This window comes from Hemitrygon akajei, chromosome 6, assembly GCF_048418815.1.
Source record: "Hemitrygon akajei chromosome 6, sHemAka1.3, whole genome shotgun sequence".
NCBI lineage: Eukaryota > Metazoa > Chordata > Chondrichthyes > Myliobatiformes > Dasyatidae > Hemitrygon > Hemitrygon akajei.
The window spans coordinates 182867810-182878840 of NC_133129.1; the positions used below are offsets into that span (position 1 = coordinate 182867810).

Consider the following 11031-nt stretch of genomic DNA (forward strand, 5'->3'; position numbering starts at 1 on the left):
GGAATGGGAGGTCAACAATGGCAGGAGACCTGTGCTTCTAATGTTTTTAAAATGGAAAAGCTGGGGCAATTCCAGTCTCTCGAGCTCAGAAATCCAGGGCTGGTGGTATCAGTAGTTGTTACAAGCTGAGGTCTTCTATGGTTACAGTGGATGACTATGACATCTACTGTGCCTCGTCATGTCCTTCACTCTCAACAAAGCGTTATATATCCACCATTCTGGCATTGGATCTCAATGGAGATCTCATTTACCTAGTCCATTGAGCTTACTTCGCATGCTAGGGCAGGCATGTCCCTGTCTGCCTGGGTATGAGGCCACCAGCTACCCTCAGCTGGTTCAGCCCACCTGTCAAAGCCATGTACTGGTGTATGGCTCTTGTCACATGCAAAATACTTCTTGGAACCACAGGTGAGAGCTGAGTGTCCACTGGGGACAAAGGTGAGTGAGCTGCCCCAGAATGGACATGAAAAACCCCTTCACCAGAGGTGCTACCCCTCCCTTGTCACCTCATATACTCCAGGGGACCATTCCATAGCCTTATAACAGCAGGGTAGAGGCTATTTTTGAGCCAGCTTTTGTATCTTCTGCCCAATGGGAGGGGCAAAAAGAGAAAACGCCCTGGGTGAGTGGGGTATTTGATTACATTGGCTGCTTTATGGAGGCAGTGAGACGTGTAGACAGAGGACATGGAGGGGAGGCTAGTTTCCATGATGTGCTAGGCTAACTGTGGAAAAACATCTGATGGCATAAGTGGCCTCCCTCTGTGCTGCACATCCAAACACTTCAACAATGTCTCGTGAGACCGCTGTGCGCACGCTGCTGGAGCTGGCTGGAGATTTTTGAGAAGCTGAAATGTGTTCACTTGATCTTTAAGGAATAAAAACGTGCTTCTCTTTCTGCTGGATGAAGGAACGATTCCCTCACGTTGCCAGACGGTATCTAATAAGAAACAAATCATCGATGTGTGACTATCATGGCAAGGTCTCTCACACAAACTGTACCGAACTGTCAAAGTAAATATTAATGTACCAAATAACAGTGGCTCCACGGTACATTTGATGCAAACAGCCTTAATAGAGATCATTTCCCCACTGAAGGAAACAGCCATGCTTTACATTGATTTGTGAAAAGCTTCTTGTGATAATGGCTTGTATTTTGATAGTTATAAGAGGAATCAGAATTAGAATCAGATTATTATCACTTATGAAATTTGTAGTTTTGTGACACTAAGACCCACACCACCAGGTTTAGGAAAAATTATTACACCTCAACTATCAGGCTCTTTGAGCAAGAGGGGATAACTTCACTCATCTTCACTCATCCACCATTGAACTGTTCCCACAACCTATGGGTCACTTTTGAGGAATCTTCATCTCATGTTCCCCATATTTATTGCTTATTGATTTATTATTACTAGTTTCTGTTTTTGGATTTGCACGGGTTGTCATGTTCTGCGTCTGGTTGCTTATCTGTCATGTTGTGGTGGTTTTCTCAGTGACTCCACTGTGTTTTGCATTTACTGGGAATGCCCACAAGAAAATGAATCTCGTGGTTGTATATGATGACATATATGTACTTTGATAATAAATTTACTTTGAACTTTTTGGGGTTTATGGACTGTTCAGGTATCAGATGGCAGAAAGGAAGAAGCTGTTCTTAAAGCACAATGTAGATCTTCGGATTCCTGTGCCTCCTCCTCAGTGGTAGTAACACAAAGAGGGATGTCCCCAATAGTGAGAGACATGTCAGCAGCTGGACTTAGGGTGTCAGTGGTGGATAGGGTGAGCAGCTTCAAGTTCCTGGTCATCAATATCTCTGATGATCTATCCTGGGTCCAACATTTTGATATAATCATGAAGTAGGCATGCTAGCGGCTCTAAAGATGTTTACCTTTTCTTTCAGTTAGTCCTGACGAAGGGTCTCAGCCTGAAATGCCGACTGTACTTCTCCCTAATGGCCTGCTGCATTCCACCAGCATTTCGTGTGTGTTGTCTGAGAAAATTCAGCCCTGTTTGTCACATGTACATTGAAAAATCAAAACACACAGTGAAATATACTTTTTGCATCAAATACTGACAAAACAGTTGTCTGACAATTGTACTCTACCTCATTTGGAGTTTGAGGAGATTTGGTATGTCACCGAAGACTCTTGGAGATCTCTACGATGGAGAGCGTTCTGACTGGTTACGTCACCGTCTGGTATGGAGACTGCAATGCACCGGATCAAAAGAAGATGCAGAGGATTGTAGACAGCCAGCTGCCTCACGGGCGTAATTCGCTCCGCCATCAAGGCACCCCGGGGTGCCCTAAGAAGGCGACATCCATCTGTAAATGAGATATCGCTCAATTCTTCACAATCTCATTACCCATGTCTGAAGCACTTTGTAACACAAGATGTCTTATTGATAAATTGATCAGCAAAGGAATTTCCTCCTAAACACACTTCATCACAGTTGAAACACTCAAGGAGCCTAATTTAGCAATCATTAGATTCAGAGGGTTCTCAAGATGTGACTGACTTTTGTGGTAAAGCCCACCCCACCACTGAGCACATCTACATGGAGCGCTAACGTAAGGAAGTAGCATCCATCACTAAGATCTTAAAGTACAGCAGGCCTACCCCGCCAGCGAGTTGGTGTAGGAGCTGAAGAGCTGGACTGTGCGGATCGCGTTGCCACCTGCCAGAGAGACGCGTTGGAAAAGGTGTGTGAAGGAGGTGTGCCGTCAAAAGCAAGAGCTTTTCTTGTGAGTGCAAGATGCTCTTGGACATTGGCAATGTGGAATGCTGCAAGTCCAATTCATCGGTTCATGAGCGGAAGCAACGGCAGGGGAGCCACGTGGCCTCAGTCATGGCGTGGATTAGACCTCGAGTCGAGGAGTCGCCTGCTTGCAGCCACCCAGGAGAGGGGCGTTGGAGTTGGGGCAGTGTGGCACAGAATCCACGCTGCTGTCGGTGCTGCCCTCCTGTATTCGCTCGGCGGAAGACAGGTTTATTGTCTTCGACTGCACACTACTGCAATATTCATAAAATCCAGAGCTGAAATCGCTCAGGCAGTCCTACATTGAGTTCAATGCTGACTGGCAACTCCTGCAACACTGTGGTGCCAAACTGCATCGGTCTCTGCAGTTCCTTTGGATTTGTAGCTGTGTGGAGAGGGAGAGCCTGCTTGCTCTCCATATTATACAGCCCTGGCTTGTGTATTGACTGACAGATAGGATCCATGGTTGATCCTGACCAACAAAGGGCCTCCCCAGAGCACAGACTGAGACAGACACCTAGGAATCATCAACTTGGTGAATAAGCCCCTTTGGTCTGCTGAACCCAAAGGTCCGCCAGCACATTGCGATGTCTGTGAGGGAATGCTGCTGGACGGCACAGTCCAGGCTGCTGGAGTACGTGCTGAGGGACGCACTGAAGCTTGGTGTAGCCAAAGCAAAGGCTCTGAATGGAAAGATCACAGTCTGGGCTTCTTCTGTCACGGCATATGGATGGGGTTGAGTTGAGTGGGGAAGACCCTCAGACATTGAAAAGGTAGAATACCCTAGGGGGCCACAGGAATGGCAACAGTGCTATAGTTTTAAAAAGCGTTAATACTTATAAACACAAGAGATTGTGCAGAAAACTGGAAATATTGAATAGCGCACACAAAAGTGCTGAAAAAACTTAACAAACTAGCCAGCATCTACGGAGGGGAATAAAAGTCAATGTTTTGGGCTGAGGAAGAAGGGGGAAGAAGTCAGAATAACAAGGTGGGAAGAGGGAGGAAGGGGATGAAGTGAGAAGCTGGGAAGGGATAGATGGAAGAGGTAAAGAGCTGAAGAAGAAGGAATGTGATAGGAGAGGAGAATGGACCATGGGAGAAAAGGAAGGAGGAGGGGAACCATAAGGAGATGAAGAGAAGTTGGAGAAATCAACATCCATGCCGTCAGGTTAAAGGCTACCCAGATGGAATATGACGTGTTGACCACCCCACTCTGAGAGTGGTCCCATCGTGGCAGTAGAGGAGGTCATGGACAGACATCTCAGAATGGGAATGGGAAGTTTAATTGAACCGGGTTGCCACTGGTATATTCTGCCTGTTGTGACGAATGGTGTGAAGGTGCTATTGGCCACATGACACAAAGAATGGACACAACAGGTACTGCAGATGCTGGAAGTCTAGAGCAATACACACAATGTGCTGGAGGAGCTCGGCAGGTCAGGCAGCATCCATAGACGGGAATAAGCAGCTGGCATTTTCGGCCAAGACCCTTCATCGGGACTGGAAAGGAAATGGGGAAAGGTCTCCAGCACATACTGTGTATGACACTAAGAATATTTTGCACTGTGTTTAGATTTCTTGTTATGAACATGGTTCACTTTTGATAGATGAACGTACCTTGGAAAGAGGCTACACAAGGTGGTAAAGAAAACAATGGGGCGCTTGCTTCATTGGTAAGGGTGTTGAATGTAAGAGTAGGGTAGCCATGTTGCAGGGTATGAAACTTTAGTCCATCACAGAAAGTGCTCTCCACACCATTGAACACATTTACAAGGAGCACTGCCACAAGAAAGTAACATCCATCATCAAGGACATGCCCTCAGGAAGGAGGTACAGGTTCTACAGGTTTAGGAACAGTTATTACCCCTCAATTACCTCTTGAAGTATGTCATTCCCATTAACTACACACACAAGAGTCTGCTGGTCTGGCACACATTCCGTCACCAGTGTAGCATTCCCACAATGCTTGGCAGAATGATAAACACTACAGAACAAAAGAAGCCTCTTACACACACACACACACACACACACACACACACACACACACACACACACACACACACGCACTCACACACACACACACACACACACACACACACACACACACACACACACACACACACACACACACACACACACACACACACACACACACACACATTTCTAACCCCAGGAAAGGCCTTCTCTGGGCCTCCAGAACTTGGCTGCAGACTCACAGAAATGGGGCCTCCGGACTCCCTGACTATGTGCAGCATAGATCTCACACGGTGATGTCAGAGACTTCAGAGCCAAGAATCTGGAGCAGCAAACATTCTGCTGGAGGAACTCAGCAATGGTGTGTCATCTTTCTCGTGCTCTGCAATCCCTCAGAACTCAACTTAACCCCCGCTGCGCCTACAAATGGCAGTAAGGCTCCTAAAGCCTGCCACAAACTCTACAGTTTCAGGCATCTGCGATTCCAGCAGTTAAACATGTATCATTAGATAAGGGTCTGGGGTTAGGACAGTTAAACTGCTCAGCTTGTTCAGTGAACTTGGCAAATGTCTTGTCTCCCTGTGTGGCTCAAACCAAAAGAGTCTGTTTTGAAAGCAATGTATCTGACCCTTCTACTGAGAGCAAAATATCCTGCATTCTGCAAAAGATTGTTCCACAGAATTCAATCCATAAATTGATTAAACATTCATAAAGTTTTGCACTAATGTCTTGTTTTGCTGTCATTTTCTTCCCTGCCTTGCATAATTTAAATATAATTCATGCATAATGTATGTTCTGTATGTTCAGAATCAGATTTGTTTTCACTGAAAGAAACATCCAAAGTATGAGGGGTGATTGATAAGTTCGTGGCCTAAGGTAGAAGGAGTCAATTTTAGAAAACCTAGCACATTTATTTTTCAACATAGTCCGTCCCCCCCCCACATTTACACACTTTACTCCAGCAGTCGTGGAGCATACAGATCCCTTCTTTGTAGAAGTAGTCCACAGTAGGGGTGATTGATACGTTTGTGGCCTAAAGTAGAAGGATATGAATTATTAATTTCAAACTTTGTGCATTATCACTCAAAGAGTTGAACTGCACGTGTATGTAACAAGAGCGTCTTGGCCCTCCAGGTGGTCCACAGCAGGGGTGATTGATAAGTTCGTGGCCTAAGATAGAAGGAAATGAGTTATACAGCTCTCGTTACATGCACGTGCAGTTCATTCTTTGAGTGAAAATGCAGAAAGTTTGAAGTTAATAACTCATCTCCTACCTTAGGCCACGACCTTATCAATCACCCCTCATATTTATTGCTTCTGAGGTTGTGTGGAAAGCTTCTTATGAACACGGCTGCATGCAAAGTTCAAAGTAACTGTATTATCAAAGCACGTATATGTCACCATATACAAACCTGAGACGCATTTTCTTGCAGGCATTCACAGTAGACCTCCAAGAGGACCACAACCTTGTTGTGACTTCGAAGCTTGCGTGTTTCAAACACCCAGAGAGCTGTGTTGGCTGGAGTCAGGGCTTTGTACTTTGGCTCTTGGCAGGGTCACCCATGCCAAACAGGTCAAAGGGTAGAGGCCAGACTAAGAGTGGTCCACCGGTCCTCCAGGTTCAGGGGTTCAGCTCAGGGCCAACAACCCTGACCGATAAAACAAAACTGTTACAGAAACAGCAATGAAGAACCCTTCTACATTTGAGTTTGACAGTATTCCTGGGTCTCCACCTGGGACTGGCAAGACTGACAGTAGTGAAAACTGAGAAGAAGCTACTGACACAATGAAGGAAGTTCTGAACACTGTCGTTCATCAGTCTTTATTATGCATAATTTTTTATAGACTCTACTGTTACTCCTTTATTTTCCTGTAAGTGCCTGCAAGAAAATGAAGCTCAAGGTTGTATATGGTGACATATAGTGTAATAGTTAGTGTGACACTAGTACAACTCAGGACATCAGAGTACAGAGTTTAATTTCAGTGCCATCTGTAAGGAGTTTGTACGTTCTCACAGTGATTGTGTGGGTTTCCTTCGGGTGATCCAGTTTCCTCCCGCAAAATAAAGAAATAGCCTTGGTTTAAGACTATGCTTTATTTCATTAATACAGTTATGGTGTTGGGAATTTTATTTTCTGCAGATTTTCCCAAAATTGGTGTTCCTTTAATTGCATTATACAATCAAGTAATTCAGTTTATTGATAAGTTAGGTTTGTTAAATTAGCCAATAGGATATGTCTTGTTAACATTTTGTCTTATAAGATTCCCTGGAACAGTCCCTAGGGTTTGGAGGTAGCCATTTTCTGGAGAGAGTACAGGAGTGCGAATGAAGGAAAATCGAAAAGGACAACAAACATAGAAGAACATGAACTCATTTGGAAGGAGAGGTAGACTGTTGGAATGTCCTCATGCAGATGTTGGTTTGACAAAGGACGTACAGACGAAGAGCTCCAATTATAATGTACACACTATAGGCTAATTAATATAAGTGTAATGGGCCCTTTTCTTTATTGTGTTTGTTATAGTTTAAAATGCTTTGTCATACACAATTTTAATCTAAGATTATGCTGGTGTGAGCTAAATTATTACTTCTTGGTGAGTGGTAATTTTGCATGGGTGTGTAGGTGTTCAGATAAGGGAGGGCCTCATTTTCCCTTAAAGGGACAATCAAACTTTTATGCTTGTGCCTACCCAGATCATATTTACCCTAGACATTTATTGGAAATGGCCTTTTCATCATTATTCCTCATGCATTGTCACATTATCTTGCTGTTAGTTTGTTTTCACAGTAATAGCTAATCCATTATGAGCCTACGGTGAGAGGGTTACTCCAGTTGGTAGGTTAATTGATTATTGTAAGATGTCCTTTAATTAGGCTAGGGTTAATTATAGGTTACTGGGCAGTATGGCAAGTTGAGTTGGGCGGACCAGTTTTATGCTGTATCTCTGAAAAATAATTAAATATCTGTACTTTGATAATAAATTCCCTTTGACTTTGCTTTTCACATAACATTTCAATGAGGAGAGATGTTTATTATTCAGAAACAGAGTCAATCAGAATCAGATTTAATATCACTGGCATGTCATGATATTTGTTAGTTTGCAGCAGCAGAACAGTGCAATACATAAGAATAAAAACTAAATTACAATAAGAAATAGATATTTGAACAAGGGGAAAAGTGGTGAGGTAGTGTTCATAGGTTCATTGTCCATACAGAAATCTGATGGCGGAGGAGAAGAAGCTGTTCCTGAATTGCTGAGTGTGTGCCTTCATTCCCCTGTACCTCCTCCTTGACTGCAGCAATGAGAAGAGAGTGTATCCTGGGTGACGGGGGTCCTTAATGATGCCTTTCTGAGTCATCGCTTTTAGAAGATGTCCTGGCTGATCCACGATGGAGCTGACTGATTTTAGATTTCCGCACCTTCTTCTGATCCTGTGCAGTGGCCCCTCCACATCAGATGGAATTGCAACCAATTTGAATGCTCTCCACGGTGTATCTGTAGAAACCTGCGAATGCCTCTGGTGACATACCAATGCTTCCTCAAACTCCTAATGAAATATAGTCACTGTTGTGCCTTCTTTGTAACTGCATCAATACACTGGGCCCAGGATAGATCTTCAGAGATGTTGACACCCAGGAACTTGAAACTGCTCACCCTTTCCAATCTGGTCCCTCTGAGGACTGGTGTGTGTTCCCTTGATTTCCCCTTCCTGAAGTCCACTATCAATTCTTTGGTCTTACTGACATTGAGTGCAAGGTTGTTGCTGCGACACCACTCAACCAGCTGATCGATCTTGCTCCTGTACGTCTCCTCGTCATCAACTGAAATTCTGGCTGTGTCTTGCTGCTGTACATTTTGGCTGTATTGTGGATTCATTCACACTGGGAGGGAAACAGGAGAAGCAGCGAGGGTGAATTTCAGTGAAAACTGGATAAATACATGATAACAGCCATCCATATCTCCAACACAATGCCCCATGGTTACTATATCACCAACCTGCTCTGGTTCCTCCACACAGATGTGCTGATTAAGAAATCTGTCAGTCTATATCCTTCTTAGGAGTCTGAGAAGATGTTGTTTGCCCACGAGGATGCCTGGAGTAAGGGTAAGGTACAGACACTTGGGTGTCCCACTTGAAATATTAACCCTGTCTCTCTCTCTCTCTCTCTCTCTCTCTCTCTCTCTCTCTCTCTCTCTCTCTCTCTCTCTCTCTCTCTCTCTCTCTCTCTCTCTCTCTCTCTCTCTCTCTCTCTCTCTCTCTCTCTCTCTCTCTCTCTTTCTCTCTCACTCTCCACAGAGGCTGTCCAATCAGCTGAGTGTTTCCACCATTTCCTGTTTCAGTTTCTGATTCCTTTGGGCGTTGACCTATTTTGAATTAGACTTTAATGTTATTTTCTTTTCAGCTATACTTTGTATATAAGTAGTCATTAAAATACTAGCAGATAATTGGTTGTTAAGCTGAATAGAAAATAACAACTTTATGTATAAAAAATACTGACCACTAGGAAGTATGCTAAACAGTTATATATGTATATAAATAATATAACTGTTTAATATGCTTCCTAATGGTCACAGTGTGTATTTGCAATTGTTCAGTGTGTCCCCTAGTGGTCACAGTGTGTATATGCAATTGGTCAGTGTGTCCCCCTAGTGGTCACAGTGTGTATATGTAATTGGTCAGTGTGTCCCCTAGTGGTCACAGTGTGTATATGTAATTGGTCAGTGTGTCCCCTAGTGGTCACAGTGTGTATTTGCAATTGTTCAGTGTGTCCCCTAGTGGTCACAGTGTGTATATGCATTTGTCCATGTGTCCCCTAGTGGTCACAGTGTGTATATGCAATTGTTCAGTGTGTCTCCTAGTGGTCACAGTGTGTATATGCAATTGGGCAGTGTGTCCCCTAGTGGTCACAGTGTGTATATGCAATTGTTCAGTGTGCCCCCTAGTGGTCACAGTATGCATATGTAATTGTTTACTGTGTCCCCTAGTGGTTACATTTCCTTGTATCATTCTGGAAAGCTCTGGAAGCTTCTCTGCTGTTGCATTATTTAAATAGGAGCTTTCTCATTGGCTGACTCTTATCTGCAAAATTGCCTGAAACATTATAAGACTCCACCAAGTTTTTTGCTTCTCTCTCCCTTCACTCACTAGCCCTGCTCCTGTTACTGTCCGTTTCAACTCTCTTTGTTCTATTAACACTTAAAAATATTATTACAAAGCAACAATTTGTGCCTCTTTCCTGACTTCTGAAAGAACCTTGGATTAAAAACATCAGGATCCAACAGCCTTGAGGAGCAGCTCCCAAGGCACACTGACCATCAACAACCCATTTGCACCAATCCTACATTATGGTCATTGTCATGTCCATAATACAGTAGTGGATGGCACCTTAGTAGGGCCAGCACAGCAGCAGAGAGACAGCAGGATAATGTAACATCGAGCCTAATGCTTTACAGCAACCAGGGTTCAATTCCCACCCACTGTCTGTAAGGAGTTCGTATCTTCTCCTTGTGGCCATGTGGGTTTCCTTCAGGTGCTCCAGGTTCCTCCCACATTCCAAAGACGTACAGATTAGGGTTTCAATGTACTTTCGACAAATGAAGCTAATCACTTAAAAATAATCATTTTGTCTTTAATCATATTTCAATTCTTTCCACACTCCCATCAAGTCCACGCAGATTCTATCACTCAACACACATGGGGCAATTTACAGCAGCCAGTTAACTTACCGATCCGATCTTTGCGATGCAGGTGGAAACTGGAGTAAAAATCATGCAGACTCCGCACAGAGAGTGGCCAGGGGTGGAACTGAATGCAAGTGTCTGGCACGGTGCAGCCACAGCCCTACTGACCATGCATCTGTGCTGTCCAGAACAGCCTCCTCTGAAGCTGTTGGAGGGGAGAAAGGGGAGAAGGAAGAGGAGCCTGAAGCTATGAAACACACTTTGTTTCAGGAACAGTTTCTTCCCCTCTGAATGGACAATGAACCCATCAACATTATCTCACTGTTCCTCTTTCGCACTTGTTCAGTCGTTTGTTAAGCCAAGTCCAACTCATGACCTCATGGACCACAGAGATTTTGTGGAAGTAGATCGCCAGGCCTTTCTTCTGCACAGATACTGCTGCTGGCCAGGCTGGGTTTGAACTCAGGACCTCCTGCCTCAAAGTCCAGTGCTGATACCACTACACCACCAGCATTACTTGTTTTTCATTGTAGCTTATAGCAACTTGGGGTGGCACAGAGGAGATACGACTCTAGCAGAGGAGGTGTAAGGCACTCCTTCCCTCCTCTAG

General features: G+C 44.2%; 1 long non-coding RNA gene across 1 annotated transcript; it reads right to left on the reverse strand.

The window, feature by feature from the left end:
* Window positions 1-1914: 1914 nt before the first annotated feature.
* Window positions 1915-5030, reverse strand: LOC140728781 (uncharacterized). Its single transcript, XR_012099186.1, has 3 exons — window positions 4979-5030; window positions 2107-2325; window positions 1915-2008 (listed from the first exon to the last, which is right to left on the reverse strand). It is a non-coding gene; the product is annotated as an uncharacterized lncRNA (long non-coding RNA).
* Window positions 5031-11031: the final 6001 nt, after the last annotated feature.